Source organism: Xenopus laevis, chromosome 3L, assembly GCF_017654675.1.
Source record: "Xenopus laevis strain J_2021 chromosome 3L, Xenopus_laevis_v10.1, whole genome shotgun sequence".
Classification (NCBI taxonomy): domain Eukaryota; kingdom Metazoa; phylum Chordata; class Amphibia; order Anura; family Pipidae; genus Xenopus; species Xenopus laevis.
Genome location: NC_054375.1, coordinates 133,398,370 through 133,414,753, shown reverse-complemented (window position 1 = coordinate 133,414,753; position 16,384 = coordinate 133,398,370). Strand labels below are relative to the sequence as shown.

Sequence of the window (16,384 nt, the reverse complement as noted above, 5' to 3'; positions counted from 1 at the left end):
CATACTGTAATTTGCCAGCAGGAAACAGATATGGCAGTCACATGAAGAATTAAGAAAGAATTAGCTGCTTGGATTATTATCTCAGCAAACACTTGCCATGAGCCTGCCTAATGCAGTGCGGTGGCGTAGCTGTTGTTAAGGGGAGTGTTACTGCATTATAAAAATTTGTTAACCCTTATTAATAGCAAGATCTATATATCATCCATATATTAAATAAAAAAACAATAGGAATCCTGCACCTGCACAAACATATAGTGAGATAGTAAAATAATTGTTATTTAATCTATAATATAAAAACATACAAACCCCCGAAGACCATAGCCTTACGTGTTTCATGCTTTAACAGCACTTATTATTGCCATTAAAGGGATACTGTCATGGGAAAACATGTTTTTTTCAAAATGCATCAGTTAATAGTACTGCTGCAGCAGAATTCTGCACTGAAATCCATTTTTCAAAAGAGCAAACAGATTTTGTTATATTCAATTTTGAAATCTGACATGAGGCTAGACATATTGTCAATTTCCCAGCTGCCCCCAGTCATGTAACTTGTGCTCTGATAAACTTTAGTCACTGTTTACTGCTGTACTGTAAGTTGGAGTGATATAACCCCCTCCCCCCCAGCAGCCTAACAACAGAACAATGAGAAGGTAACGAGATAGCAGCTCCCTAACACAAGATAACAGCTCCCTGGAAGATCTAAGAACAGCACTCAATAGTAAAAGCCAAGTCCCACTGAGACTGATTCAATTACATTGAGTAGGAGAAATAACAGCCTGCCAGAAAGTAGTTCCATCCTAAAGTGCAGGCACAAGTCACATGACTGGGGCAGCTGGGAAACTGACAATATGTCTAGCCCCATATCAGATTTCAAAATTGAATATAAAAAAAATCTGTTTGCTCTTTTGAGAAATGGATTTCAGTGCAGAATTCTGCTGGAGCAGCACTATCAACTAAGGCGTTTTGGAAAAAACATGTTTTCCCATGACAGTATCCCTTTAAGGATCTCAAGCCACAAGATGATTTAAAGGAGAAGGAAAGCCTGAAATTAAGTAAACTTTATTAGAAAGGTCTATATAAATACACAAGTGAACCCTCAAAGTAATGTCTGAGTCCTCTGTCAAAAGAAACACAGCATTTCTTTCCTTCTATTGTGTACACATGGGCTTCTGTATCAGACTTCCTGTTTTCAGCTTAAACCTCCAGGGCTTGGGCTTGAGCATGCTCAGTTTGCTCCCCTCTCCCTTTCCCCCCTCCCTGCTGTAATCTGAGCCCAGAGCTATGAGTGAGCAGCAGTAGCGATCCTAGAGGGGGGCGGGCCCTGGTATGTGATGCACAGCCGGGCCCCTCCCCCTCCGTATGGCCGCATTTTCAGCGGCGAATGGACTGCCGGGGGGCCCTGAGGGGGTGCGGGCCCTGGCCCGCTCGCACCCCCTGCTCCCCCGGTAGTTCCGCCACTGGTGAGCAGGGAGAGATTTAGGCAGGAAGTGATGTCACACCAATCTAATACGGCAGCTGCTGTCCTAAACAAACAGAGAGAGTTTCTAGAGCTGTTTACTCAGTATTGTAAAGCATTCTGCAGAATAAATATAGTGTTATAGCTTGCACTATTGTGGCTAATCTATTGGCAATAAACTGCTTAGCTTTCCTTCTCCTTTAAAAAAGTCTGAAGATCCTGAATGCCTATGTATAAGGGATGGAATGTGTAAGGCCATGGCTTTACCATGAATTGATTAAACAATTATTTATACAATTATTTCTTTGTGGTGCAGGCTTAGCTGTTAGCACTGATGCCTTGTAGCACTTATTCCCGGAGTTAGATTCTGTTCTGACCACTGTATGCAAGGAGTTTGTATGTGCAATATGAGTTTTAACATGATAGATTAATGGTAACGGCACAAACGTGAATTTTTCCCATTACAAAACCTGCTGCAAAAGATTATGTGTGTTCTGTGTGCAACAGCCGGCTCTGCAACATTATATGAATTCATATATGTCACTACTGAGTAGGAATGCTCAGTGCTTAGCATGCCAATCACACCCAGCATTTCTCACTGCAACATTTCCTGCTTCTGCAGCTTATAGCGTGTGGTGTGGTTGACTGGGTGGAAAATAGAGTGACCAGACAATGTGGGCTTATGGTGGGGGTGATGGGAAAATAATATAAAGAGAGAACAAAGTAGATATTGTGGCCAGTAATCATAGGGACCAATACTGGCTTTATGACCTCAGTTCATATTGTTCCAATAGTAAATGCCAGTCAAACATTAACGAAAGAATTGGAATTCAGTTACAGCATTTTAAGTCAGTTCATTAATTTAACCTAATGATGTACCTATAAAAATGACACTGTTGCTCATAATGGAAGAATGAACAGAGAAAGACTATGCAGACTACTGTAGTGCCTAGAACTCAGGGCCGGACTGGCAATCTGTGGGTTCTGGCAAATGCCAGAGGGGCTGATATAAAGTGCCATAGAAAGTCAGTATTTAGTGGGCTGGTGGGGGCTGTTTGGGCCTATTTAAATTCTCAGTCTGTACCTGTGACTCCTAGAATTTTGTGTGTATTAGTTGTGACAGGGAAGCACTGTACACTGCACAGTTCTATGGGCACAAGGGCACTCTGTGCCTATTACCTATATCAGTGGTCCCCAACCAGTAGCTCGTTGCTCACCAACCCATTGGATGTTGCTCTCAGTGGCCTCAAAGCAGGTGATTATTTTTGAATTCCTGATTTGGAGGCAAGTTGGGGGCAAGTTTTGGTTGCATAAAAACCAGGTGCACTGCCAAACAGAGCCTCCTGTAGGCTGCCAGTCCACATAGTGGCTACCAAATCACAGCCCTTATTTGACACCCCATAAACTTTTTTGCATCCTTGTGTATTTTTGAATGTGGCTCAAGGGTAAAAAAGGTTGGGGACCCCTGATCTATATGTACTCTGCAGGAGCATTGCAAGTAAAGGATACCAGGTCTAGGCTTTCATGGGCTTTTACATGCAGGAGGGTGGATGGTGCTGGGGAAACTGAGGCAGGAGGTCTTAGTAAAAATATAGTATGTTGTACCCGGGGTTGGCGGGACACCAGGAAAAAACCCAGTGGGCCCCGCCGACAGCTGTGGGTGCTTGCTATGCTCCTCTTGACTTCCCCCAAATTGTGGCCACAAAGAACAGAAGTAAAAAGGTACATGTGGTGGGAAGGAGGGAAGGGTTGCAGCCTCTGGACAAGATCAAGACTGGATCTGGGGCTGCTAAGGGGTGACGGCCCAGGTCGGCCTAGTACTCCCCAGTCCAACCCTGAAAGTACCAGAGCCGTGAGAAATTTGTACCCAAGGAGATCTTGTTTAGATTAGAGACTCCAGAAAATACCAACAGCACTGTATGCTTGGAGTGGATAATTGGTATGTGGGTAATTTGTGACTGTGTCTGTATCCATCAATAATGAGTTAGTGTTGAAATGTGTGCAGATCAGTGACTATATGAGGGCCCAGTGGAGAAAGCTGCATGTAACACGTGTGCTATTAGAAACCAGTGACCCTAAATAAGGTCTTAAACCCAAAGTGTCTGAAAGTTTTGAAACTACGTAGTATGGTCAGCATTTAGCAAATAAAAAAGAAGCAGTTCCTGAATTCATTAAGATGCCTCTAGGCAACTTGTCTCTGTATAAAAGAATTCACACATGCAACGTGTTATACACATAAGGGGAAGTTCTTTGTTTATTGATAACACCGCTGAAGATTTATGGCAAAGACATTGGCATCTCATAACTTAGTGGGTCATTATTTGAGGGGGTGCATGAAGCTCATGCCCTAGCCAGTCCAACCCAGTCTCCATCACTCTCGTCCAGTCCATATCTTCTGTTTGCCACTCACTACAGTATATCCAAAACTTCACCTTGATAAAGGCTTTCACCCAAACCAGTGGGGTGATTCTCACAGGCCAGATCCTTTGTCTTTAGATGCTTTCTGTGACTGCTGACTGAGTAATATGTATTTGATCTGTCTTACAGTATATACTTGGATTTGCCCAAAAATTCTTTTCTGTAAGTATATTTAAATGTATCCAACCCAGTCTGCTTATTTAATTAGTGTGCAGGATTACTATTCTGACTCATCCCATTATATAATTTGAAATCTTCACTAAGAATCCACCTTCCACATCCCAGTGACCTCATTGTCCAATCACTGACCCACCCATCTTCCCAGGAATCTCTGTGTTATTCAAGAATAGTCCTTGTTGTTGCTGCTTTGTTTTTTGTTTCTCTGCCTGTTAAAATATATTTATATATATTGTACCATTCTCTATTTATACTCTGGGAGAGTGTGTCTGTATTTTTCTGCAGGTGTGCCAGTTTTATTTTATTGGAGATGTGTGAAACATCAGCAATATATACAGTAACCTGGATATTATAAAATGCCAGCTTATTAATATTCAATTAAATGGAATATAGTTTACTCTATAACAAGGGTTTGCTAAAAAAAAAAAGGCATTGGTAAAAAAAGCTAATTTGTGCTCTCTGCGCTATAAGAGATGCATTTGGAGTAAAAAAAGACATTTACCAAGGGATGCTTTTTTACCATTACTGGTAACATGCCTCCTGAGACAAGGTTTTCACTTTACCTCATAACTAGAAATACACTATGCACCTGACCCTAACCCGCCCACTCCCAACTTGAGAAAGGTACTTCTATTTATAGTTTACCTATAGTTATAAACATGCCCCCTTTGTGACATCAGAGTTGGGGTGGGGCAGGTAGGTGGCTATAAATAGAGGCTGCTGGAAGCAGAAGCAGAGTAATGTTGGTGATGGGGAGGTGGAAGCGAGAGCTAAGCCCAAACCCGTCAACGACCAGCAAATCCTGTGCGAATGTTGGCCCAAACCTGCCTGACCCGTGGGTTTTGGCCCAGTCCACACATCATTAAAGAATACTGTGTTATGCCTCCTATCACTGACTAGGGTTGCCACCTGGCCGGTATTTTACAGGCCTGACCGGTAAAAACTATGGTTGATCCCAATGTTATTAATAAGGAAAAAAGAGAAATATATATGAAGGCCGATATTTTTTTTCAGAAAAGGTGGCAACCCTATCACTGACATGAATAGAAGACTCTTATCCAGTGGCGTAACTAGATATTACTGGGCCCCACAGCAAATTATTTTTCAGGCCCCGAAAATGTCTAGAAGTTGACCTGTTTTACCTGGGCCCCCCTGCAGCCGCAGGGTCTGCTTCCTCTGTAGCCCCTGCTCTTATCGCAAGGAGTGATAGGTGCTTTCATTCATGTCAATTACCGCAATACACAAAGGGGCAATTTATTAAGGTTTGAGTTCTGTTTTCCACAAAAATTTGAGTTTTCGTGTTTATTTTTGGTCGAGATTTATTATACCCCGACCCTGGAAATAGCTTGAATCCCAAAAAACACCATCTAAAACCTGTCGAGGTCATGTAGGAGTCAATGGCAGAGGTCCCTTGAACCATTTGAAGATGTTAATAGCCTCCATGATGTTCCAGTTTTTTCAGAGGGTTTTGCCCGAACTCGCTGACTACAGTTTTTCCCATTCAAGTTTTTTTTCAAACTAGTAACCATTCGAGTTGTGAGTTAATTTGAGGTATATAAAACTCTAAAATTCGACCTTTGATAAATAACCCCCCGAGGTGTCATTGTTACTCAATACATCATAATTGATTAAAGTAACGGCAACATTTTTAAAAATAATTTGTTTGTATAAAACGAAAAAAAACGCTAAAATCGCAAAGTCTTTATTAAAAAATAACTTATCGAAACTCCGCTTGCGCTCCTTTTCAGAAAAGGCGACAGGGCGACGATCCATCGTGTGGCACTTGATTTCTCATCCCTGCCTTCTATAGGAGATAGCCAGGGAGAAGAAATCGAGTGCCGAACGATGGATCGTCGCCCTGATGCCTTTTCTGTAGAGGAGCGAAAGCGGAGTTTATTTTTTAGTAAAGCCTTTGCGATTTTAAAGTTAAATATGTCTTGGTGGGTTTTTTTTTCGTTATTTAAAAAACATTTTTTTAAAAAAAATGTTGACGTTACTGGTCCTTTAATTCCATTACTAAAACCCTCCATTTGACTATATAATAAGAACTGAGGGTTTTGAATTCATCATTAGTAACGAGGACTATTTTTGTGGGGAAACTAGCCATTATTATGTCTCTAAGCATAATATTTGGAAATTCTAACTTTTCACAAGGATAATTCTTCTCAAGACAACACAAACAACCATTAAACAGTTAAAGTAAACTCTGAGATGGATATTCAGGTTTCCACCCCATTGCCTTGAGGAATGCAGGCATACAGGTCTTTCGCATCAGTACTTGGCCATAGCAGAGGAACCACAGATTTTTGCCAGTTTTGCACACTATGCACCTTTAAAATTGACCCACTAGTCTACAAAATTTCCTAAATGACCTTTAAGAACGAGGGCTCCATGGACTATTGTAGTTGGCTAGTTGTATATGTTTATTGTGGGGTAAGACACAATGGCAACAAAAAATAATAGTTTTCCCTCACAGAACCTACATTGTCTGTACTGTATATCAGATTCAAGAACCTGTGCCTCATACTTAAGAAATTAGTACCGGATATAAAAGGTACTGGTTTGTTAAACCTCTGCGAAGATTCTTCTACCTACAGATTCCTGTTCATGCTGCATGGTCACTAGGGTAAAATAGACCCTAGCAATCACATAGTAGCTAAAATACCAACCATACAAGGTTAAAAACGAAGGCCTATTGCAAGTTGTCTCATAATATCAATGTCTAAATTTTGTTTATTAAAGTTTAATTAAAGGTGAACTACTCCTGAGGGTGCAGCACCCAGTCAACCCAATCTTCCCCCATTTCTGGCAATAGCAAATGCTTGAATGCACTAGTTGTCTGACAACTGCCACTTACAAAACCCAGACTGCCACTTTTTTGATATTACTTGTATAGCCAGAATGAATGCATTTAATAGCAAACCAAGGAGGGCACTTCCTGTCTGCTTCTTCATTGGAAAAAAGTATATACAACCTCCCTAACATTTTCGGAAGTGTGCTACACTCAGCCCTGTAGTATAGCAGTGGGTTTTTTTTTCATAGAAAGCAGGCTGTTGGCATTTAGTGGAGATTTAATGAAGCAAAGTGGGTATAGCTCTTACTTTGTATCCTTTTGATATGTACTAGGGTAAATGATATACAGTATGGTAGATGTATTAAAGGTGTTGTTCACCTTTAAATTAATTTTCGGTATCATGTAGAGAGTGATATTCTGAGACAGATTTCAATTGGTTTCCATTTTTTATAATTATGGGTTTTGTTTTTTATTTTTCTGGTTATTTAGATTTTTATTCAGCAGCTCTCCATTTTTGCAGTCTGGTTACTAGCAATCATGCACTGATTTGAACTAGAATATAAATAGGAGAGGGACTGAATAGAAAGATGAGTAATAAAATGTAGCAAGTACGATAAATCTGTAGCCTTACAGAGCATTTGTTTTTTTAGATGGGGTCAGTGACCACTTTTTGAAATCTGGAAAGAATCAGAAAAAAACAGCAAATAATTTAAGAACTATAAAAAAAAAAAAAAAATTAAAACAAATTGAAAACTTGCTTCCAGTTAGCCGTTCTATAACATACTAAAAGTTAACTTAAGGGTGAACCACCTCTTTAAATGTATGCCCACTGATCTGTAAATCTTGAATGTTAAGATGGGTGAACTAAAGTTAATGGCATTGGATGAGTAATAGTAGTAGTACATCTAAAACATGGCTACAGTAATGACTTAGGGGCAAATTCACTAAGATTCGTAGTTGCGCCAGGCGTAACTTCGCCGCACTTCGCCAGGCGTAGTTTTGCAAATTCACTAAAATCCGAAGTTGCGCTCAGGAGTAGCTTAAGGTTGCTAAGTTGCGCTAGCGTTGATTCGCTAAGCGAAGCGAAGTTACGATAGCGATGGTTAATTTGCATACGGCGCCAAATTCAAATTTCAATGGAGGAATATGTAGCAGCACTACAAATGGCTGGGAAACCTTCAAAACATCAAATAACATTTTTATTTTGCCCTACACATGTGCCCACTGTACAGTTAAGTTACCATGAGTTAGGAAATGTAGGGGGGAAGGAGGGGAGCCCCAAAAAATGTTTTGATCTTTTTCATCCTATCACCCATAATATAGAAAAAACGCCAGCCAGACTTAGAAAAAATTTGAACTTTTTTTGAAGCAATCCCTATCTACTCTATTGCGATTCGCCTGTTCTGAAGTGGCGATGGAAGTCTAGCATAAAAGGTAGCGTTCAGTACAATGCGCGCGTTAGTGAACTTGCGTAGTTACGTCCGTTGCGCAAATTCGCCAGGCGTAAGGGTGTGAAGTAACACTAGCGAATGTACGCCAGCGTTCGTTAGTGAATTTGCGAAGTAACGAAAATGACCAACGCTAGCGAATTGACGCTAGCATTAGGCGCTACGGCGCTTAGTTAATTTGCCCCCTGGGGTTTTCCAGATATGGGATCTTTCAGTAATTTGGATCACCATACCTTAAATATGCTAAAAATCATTTAATTATTAAATTAAACTAATAGGATTGAATTGCCAAAAAAAATTTCTTTTAACTCCCCCCCTACTACCCGGTACATGTATTTGCCTAGTTGCCCATGGTGCATAGTGCAAAAAAAATCTCAGCACCCACTGCACTACTGCAGGAACATGGAGCATAAAGGGCCAATAGTAGACTGGGTAATAAATATAATATGCCTTACAATAAACCTGCTTTATCTCCTTTTTGGGCCACTGGTCTCATGATAAGGAGAGGCAGAATAGAAATGCAGATGAGATTTTTTTTAAAAAAATGCACAAAAAATGAAGACCAGTTGCAGAGTTGCTTTGATTACATTCATCTGTGACACAAAAACCCCAAAGATAAATGTCCCCTTTTAGCCTGCGGCACACATGCCTGTTATCAGCCCTACATTCAATGTGTAACCTCACTCTATCCCTCTAGTGACCAAATGGCCAAACTACATGACCTGTTCATTCTATTTTAGCTTGTCTGCTTTTTTTTTTGCTTGCTTTATGGGTTTTAAAAAAGTGCTTAACTGGAAGAAAACATGATTATACTAGTTATCCTATTTTTGCTTTTTATCATCATTCATGTCAATATATATTTTAAAGACGTTTAATCAGATCAATTTCGAAATGCAAATGACATCCGTGGGCTATCGACACAATATTCAACTGCAGCAAAATCCTGATCTTAAAGGTCAATAAATCTGCTCCTTAATGTTTTAGTTGCATGGCCAGTAAATGATCCTCCAGATGCTGCCGTTGCAGAAAGGTCGGGGCCCTGATCTTATGGGAACACTTTGTGATTTATTGAAACCGAAAAATTTGTAGAGCAGGTTCGAATGAGCAATCTTCCACCTGGCAAAATATTAAAGTAAAAAATGACATAGGCTAATGACTAAGTGTTGTGAACATGAAATGCGTAAGGCTGTAATAATGACACAATAAATTTTTTTTTTTACTTTAATATTTTTCCTGGTGGAAGATTGCTCATTCGAGTGCCTGCTCTACAATTTTTCGGTTTTGAACCTATCCCTTTGCTGAGGGCTCAGGGAGGTGTACCTGGGCCTCTCCCTTCACTTGGTGAGTATACTTTGTGATTTATTGTTATTATAAAATATTGGGGTTTTTTGTTTGTTTGATTTATTTTTGTTATCAGTGGTGGAACTACCAGGGGTACAGGGATGAAATCACACCAGTGCCTGCGCCCCCTGGGGCCTGTGGGAGCCTTGTGCACGGCCAAATCTGTTAAGAAAATTGCGTCTGGAGGGAGGCGCGGAGGGCACTTCCTGAACTTGTGCCCACCGGTGCTAGGTACGTTACTGTTAGTTATCAGGTACTTAATCTTATGGATGTGTCTTGCTTTGCAGAGGATAATAGCAACTCTCTTGTTATTTCAGTATATTCGGAATATTCTTCAATTTATTTTGACATTCCAAGAACTCGCAGCAGAGAGCTATAGAGAAGAATGTATTTAATGAAGAGAAGGCAAGCAGAGAATAAAGAAGAATGCTCCCCTTTAGATCTCCTAATGATGTGCTGTGTTGATGGATACATTCTTTGCCTACCTGAGATCTATTGATTTTATGCACCAGTTTATTTTCAATAGGTAACAGCAGGCCTGGACTGAAATGCAAAGTAGGTCCTGCTATTTCAAGTACACAGAGGCCCAAACATCGGCTCAACCAACACACTAAATAGTGACTGCCTATGGCATCTTACTGCCGCCCCTCCGGCATTTGCCAGAATCCAGGCCTGTCCGGGCCTGAGTAACAGGTCAACCAATTTAGTGCTCAATGTGTGCTGTGTAACTGTATTAGTATTCTGACACAAACCTGTTTCTTTCCAGTTAGTGTATGTATATGTTATACTGCTTTTACACTTATTTCTGATTCCCCAGACATTGCAGGAGCCACCTTTGACTAGAAAAATCCCAATAAACAGCCATTATTAATAAGAGATTTAAGTTATTATTTCCCATTGATGAGGAAGCTGAGGCTTGGGAATCCGCTCCATTGGCAGACGTAGTGGTGGCTTGTCTTTCTAAGCACACTACCAATCCAGTGAAAGATGGGTCAGGTCTTAAAGACCCAATGGACTGCAGGGCAGAGTTTTTTTGAGACATATTTTACACTTCTGCTTCAGTACAGTGTAAGCCACTGGTTGCAGTTTCTACTATTTCTAGAGCCTTAAGAAACTGGCTCACGCAGCCAGAGTAGAATGTTGAGGCTAAATTATCTAGGGACCAGCTATTGAAATCCCTTAAGGGAATAAAATAGTCATCCGAATTTTTATGAGATGTCTCCATTGAATCCTTAAAGTTGGCTTCTAAGAATATGGTCTGACGAAGGGATACGCCCACGAAACGTTACATTGAATAAACACGCGTCAATGTCCTGAGTGCCGGTTATTTCTTTCTTTACCTTCTAAGAATATGGCCCTTTTTACCACAGCTAGGAAAGCTATCTGGCTTAAGCTGTGGTCTGCTGACACCACATCTAAGACTAATCTGTGTAACATGCCCTCTAAGCCCTTTTTGGCTCCAAATTAGACACTCTCATGGAGAAGGTGGTTAAGACCCTGCTTCAAGACAAGCAGAGGATGAAGTGGAGAAGTAATTTTTTTTCTCCGGCAAAAGATGTCTCCAGTAAATTTCAGGCAACCAAGGTATGGTGAAAAGGAGAAGCATAAGCCCCACTCATCCAGATGCCAGGGTGGACCACCCAGGTCTCAAAGGGGCAGGGGTAAGTCCCTGTCATAGTGTCATCAGCCTATAAGTGGGAGTTTTGACACCAGATTCTTCTGGTGGGTGGAAGACTGGCTTTTTTTTTTGACCACTGGGTAGAAACCTTCTCAGACCAGTGGGTTCTTCAGCTGGTAGAGGAGAGATACAGAATCAAATGTTTTGCTTTTCCTCCCTTCGAAGATTATTTCCCAGAAATTCTTTTCCATGAAAGCAAAGTGCCTTGGAAGAGGCTATCTCTATATTTTGTAAAAAGAGGGTGTTGGAAAAAGTTCCTCTTCTAGAGGAGCGCTGCATCACTTATTCTACCGTTTTCCTAGTCCCAAAGCTGGATGGTTCTTTTCGCACCATCATAGACCTCAGATTTGTCAATCGTTTCATTCACAAGAAACACATTAGGATGGAAACAATAAAATCGACTCTGCAAATGATAGAGTCGGGAGACTACATTGCAACCTTGGATTTGAAGGAAGCCTATCTCAATATACCTAGTTTACCCATTTACAGAAAGTTTCTAAGAATTGCAGTTCTCCTAAAGGATCAGCTTCATCACTTTCAGTTTTGGGGCCTGCCCTTCGGTATTACTTCTGCTTCAAAGGTATTCACAAAGGTAGTCACATCTGTTACAGTGGTCCTTCATCAGGATTGTATTCTTGCGATACCGTATCTAGACAATTGGTTGTTCCGGGCAGTGTCAGCTTCCCTCCTTCTAAAACATCTAGTGAGGTCATTGAAGATCCTTCAGTATATTGGCTGGATTGGCAACAAGGAAAAATTGCCTCTGCTTCCCTAAAAGGAAAAAGCAGTTTCTGGGGATGTGCATCAATACGGAGGAGATGATAGTCACCTAGAGAATAGGCAGTATTATAGAAAACGTCAGTCACCTCAAAAATCTGTTTCCTGTCTCCTTGAGACAGATGATGAAGGTGTTAGGTCTGATGACAACTTCCATAGAGGCTCTTCCTTGGGCCAGGCTACACATGCATCCCCTTCAACATCAGATTTTGACACTCTGGGACAGGTCAAAAGAATCTCTAGATTTCACTTGGATAGTCTCCTAGGAAGTCAGAGACTCTCAAGACTGGTGGCTTCAGACAGCCAGAAATGCCAAAGGGAGGCCGATTCAAGATCCAATGGGGCTTTTAATAACAACAGATGCCTCTGCCAGAGGAGGGGATACATCAAGGAAAGCAAACTGCTCAGGGCCCTTGAGATTCGTATGATCGGATCTTTGCGTCTACGGCCAGCTTAAGAGATATTTACTGCAGACAGAAAGTTTCAGGAAGTCAGAAAATATCTTTATAGCCTTTTCTGTGATAAACAAAAGTCTATCAGTTTCTAAATTGACCCTGTCTAGATGGCTAAAAGATACTTTTCAAACATGCTACAGTATATAGCAGCTAATTTGTCCCCTCCAATTTTCATTAAATCCCATTCTACTCGGGCAATGACAGCCTCCTGGGCAGAGTGTCTTCTGCTTCCACCAAATCAGATTTGTAAAGTTGCTACGTGATCAAGCCTTCATACTTTCTCCAGGCATTACAGGCTGGACATTGATGCTTTGCAGGAGGTGCCTTTGGAAGAGAAATCTATCAGAAGAAATAAATGTCGGGACACTTTCCAGTACAAACAAGGGACTGCGGGTTGAGCTGTTAAAAGAGGGACTGTCCTTCTAAAAACTGGACGATTGGGAGGTATGTGTATGCTGAAGTAATTTTACTTTTACTTTACTTTACTTTACGTTACTTTTACACGCATCCTATGGGGGGTATTATAATGTTTTTAATTAACTCTCACTAATCCTGCCTGACAGGAAGGGGGGATTTAACACATATATGCTGCTGTATGGACTGTATGGAAAAAGAAATTACAGTAAGTAACATTTCCTCTTTATTCTGTATGGCAGTTGTCCTTTCATAAAAGTAATGCACTATGGGACATAGTTGATGCTAAATAAAATACAATTTTCCTTTTTCTGAATGCATGTTGGACAGAACACACGTCTGCTATGGATATGACACATAAATGTGAAGTAACACCAAACTACGGAATATATTATTCATTGATATTCAGGTATGGGATCCGTTATCAGGAAACCCGTTATTTAGAATGCTCCGAATTACAGAAAGGCTGTTATCTGGCGGGGGGGGACTTGCATGCACTTGTTACACCCCTGTATGGGATTTGCTATCTAGATACCCGTTATCCAGAAAGCTCCGAATATGGAAAGGCCGTCTCCCATAGAGTCCAAATTTTTAAAAATGATTTCCTTTTTCTCTGTAATAATAAAACATTGTCTTCTACTTGATGCAAAGTAAGATATAATTAATCCGTATTGTAAGCAAAACCGGCCTATTGGGTTTGTTTAATATTTACATGATTATCTAGTAGACTTAACGATCCAAATTACAGAAAGATCCATTATCCGGAAAACACCAGGTCCCATAAAACACCCATACCTGTAGTGTTTTATTACTACAGAGAAGTAAAGGAAATAATTTTAACAAAATTAGATTAATGGGGTAAAATGGGGCCTTTCTGTAATTTGGAGCTTTTTGGATAATGGGTTTCCAGATAATGGATCCAATACCTGTATCTTCATTGAATCCGTAAGCTGGACAGTTTGAGTCTGGCTGCAAATATGTGATCCAAACTACAGAAAGATCCATTATTCAGAAACCTCCTGGTCCCAAGCATTATGGATAACAGGTCCCATACCTGTACCGTCCTTATATTTCATGAGAGCGACCAATAGTGGATATATTATTATATGTATGATTAGTTATTGTGTAGTACCTTTACAATGTCACTGTTGTTGGCCAGCATAAATACTGCAGGACACTTATTCTCTAGGACAAAAAATAAAGAAGGCATTGTTGGTAAATGTATTTAAACTAAATTTCGGACATTAAAAAAATGACAACTCTCTACATCCTCTGTGTCTCAGTTATACTGTATAATTTAATGGGGTAATCAGGCCTGGACTGAGATTCAAAATAGGCCCTGCCATTTCAGGTACACAGAGGCCCAAACAGGCCACACAGCAGCCCAAACAGCTCCCACCAGCCCAATATACAGTGATTCACTAGGGAAACTTACAGCACCCCCTCTGGCATTTGCCAGAACCCACAGATTGCCAGTCCGGGCCTGGGGGTAACCTTAAACCAGATTCACAGTGGCTGGAGTGCTGCAAGTGGCTTTTCCTTTAGATTCCACCAGGGAGTGAGGCACAGTGTTAAATCGTTGCTGCTGGAAGTCGTAAAATGAACTCCTCTTTTTCTGTATAGCACTGTGCCTGGTAAAAACACCTTATCACTCTCTCTCCTCCTCACATACTTTCCATGTACCAGCCAGAGCACTGGCTTTCATTCAACTACTAAATTGCTCAAGCAGCTCATACCCAAAGAGCAGTAGAAATACTCAGAACATACTTGGAAATGGAAAATAAGGTGCTGCCTCAGTGGCACTTTGAAATAGTACAGGAATGGAGAGGGAGCGAGTAGCGGATAATTAAAAAACTCTGGGGCTCTAATATAAATTAATAGGAAGAGAGAATGTCAGAAGGTAACAGGGCTTGGGAATGAGACTCTGACCCAAGATGAGCCCTTGTACCAGTAGATATCTAGATCTGTTGTTGAACTACAGCTCTCAGTTTAGTCCAGCAATACTGTCTGACCCACAGGTTGACGAGTTTGCATGGAGAAAATCAAAAACATGACAAAGTGGTGGACAGCCAGCTGTAGGGATGCAATGCAAGGAAATGTACAGCATCACAGGTGTTATAAATGTACCTGGGGGTTATGGCATTCCGATCATCTGTGAGCATGTGGGGTGCAAACAAGGCATATACCTCTCCTACTGACATGGAACATAAGCTCTATTTCCAAGTCTGATGTGAATTGACTTGCAGCAGGACAATATTTTAAAGGGGTTGTTCACCTTTAAATTAACATTTAATGTGGTGTAGAGAGTGATATTCTGAGACAATTTGCAATTGGTTTTCATTTTTTATTATTGGTGGTTTTTGAGTTATTTAGCTTTTCATTCAGCAGCTCTGCAGTTTCAGCAATCTGGTTGCTACGGATTATCCTACTCTGAGACTGGAATATGAAGTATCAATAACAATCACAATGAGGGGTTATTTATTAAACCTCAATTTTCCTCAGAAAGAAAAAAACTAGAATTTTTCATTATTTAATATACCCTGATGCTGCAAAAAGTCGATTCTGAAAATCCACCATCTCAGACCTGTCAAGTTCCTGTATAAGTCAATGGGAGAGGCACCTATCCCAAATTGTAGTTATCGTGGTCATCGGTGGGTTCAGACCAAAAATCCAACTTTTTCTGTGTTTTCGGGCAATAACAAATTTTTGAGTTTTAATTATATCGAGTTAATTTATTAATAAATAAGGCAAAATAAGGAATGTGAATTTGGTTGAGCTTTATTTTATTGGGACAATAATATAAATTTGGATTTTTATAAATAACCCCTAAATGTGTAGCCTTACAGGGCCTTTGTTGGGCATGGGGGACAGTGACCCCCATTTGAAATAATTAAAAAAACTATACAAATTAAATAATGAAGACCAATTGAAAAGTTGCTTAGAAATGGTCATTGTATAACATACTAAAAGTTAATGACAAGGTGAACCACCCCTTAAAAGCCCAGCCATGGAGCTGAGGGTAACTTTCACTGATGCAAAATGCAACCAGTTATATAGTTAAGTTGGGTTGAAAAAAGACCATCAACTTCAACCCTCCAAACAAACCCCAGTGCACATATATATACACACACGCATACCAACCTATCTATATACTCACACATAACTATAATACCAATATATATACTATAGATCTTGAGATCACATTAGCTTTGGACACTATGTGTGTTCAATAAATAACCCAAGCCATGACAACATCCAAGCTTTATAAATAGATCATAAATACTGAAGGGCCAGTAGTTTTTATGTCACATCTGGTTCTGCATCATTAATGTGTTCTGAAATAGGATTCCCTATGGTAGGAACTGGGTGATGGCTACAGACCTGATAAAGTGCTATCACAAAACTGCACTGCATACTCCAGGTGAG

At 40.4% G+C, this 16,384-nt stretch overlaps 1 long non-coding RNA gene across 1 annotated transcript; it reads left to right on the top strand.

Moving 5' to 3' along the window:
* Positions 1–9,532: 9,532 nt before the first annotated feature.
* On the top strand, positions 9,533–10,489 carry LOC121401576. Its single transcript, XR_005966374.1, has 3 exons — positions 9,533–9,634; positions 9,711–9,865; positions 9,952–10,489. It is a non-coding gene; the product is annotated as an uncharacterized LOC121401576 (long non-coding RNA).
* Positions 10,490–16,384: the final 5,895 nt, after the last annotated feature.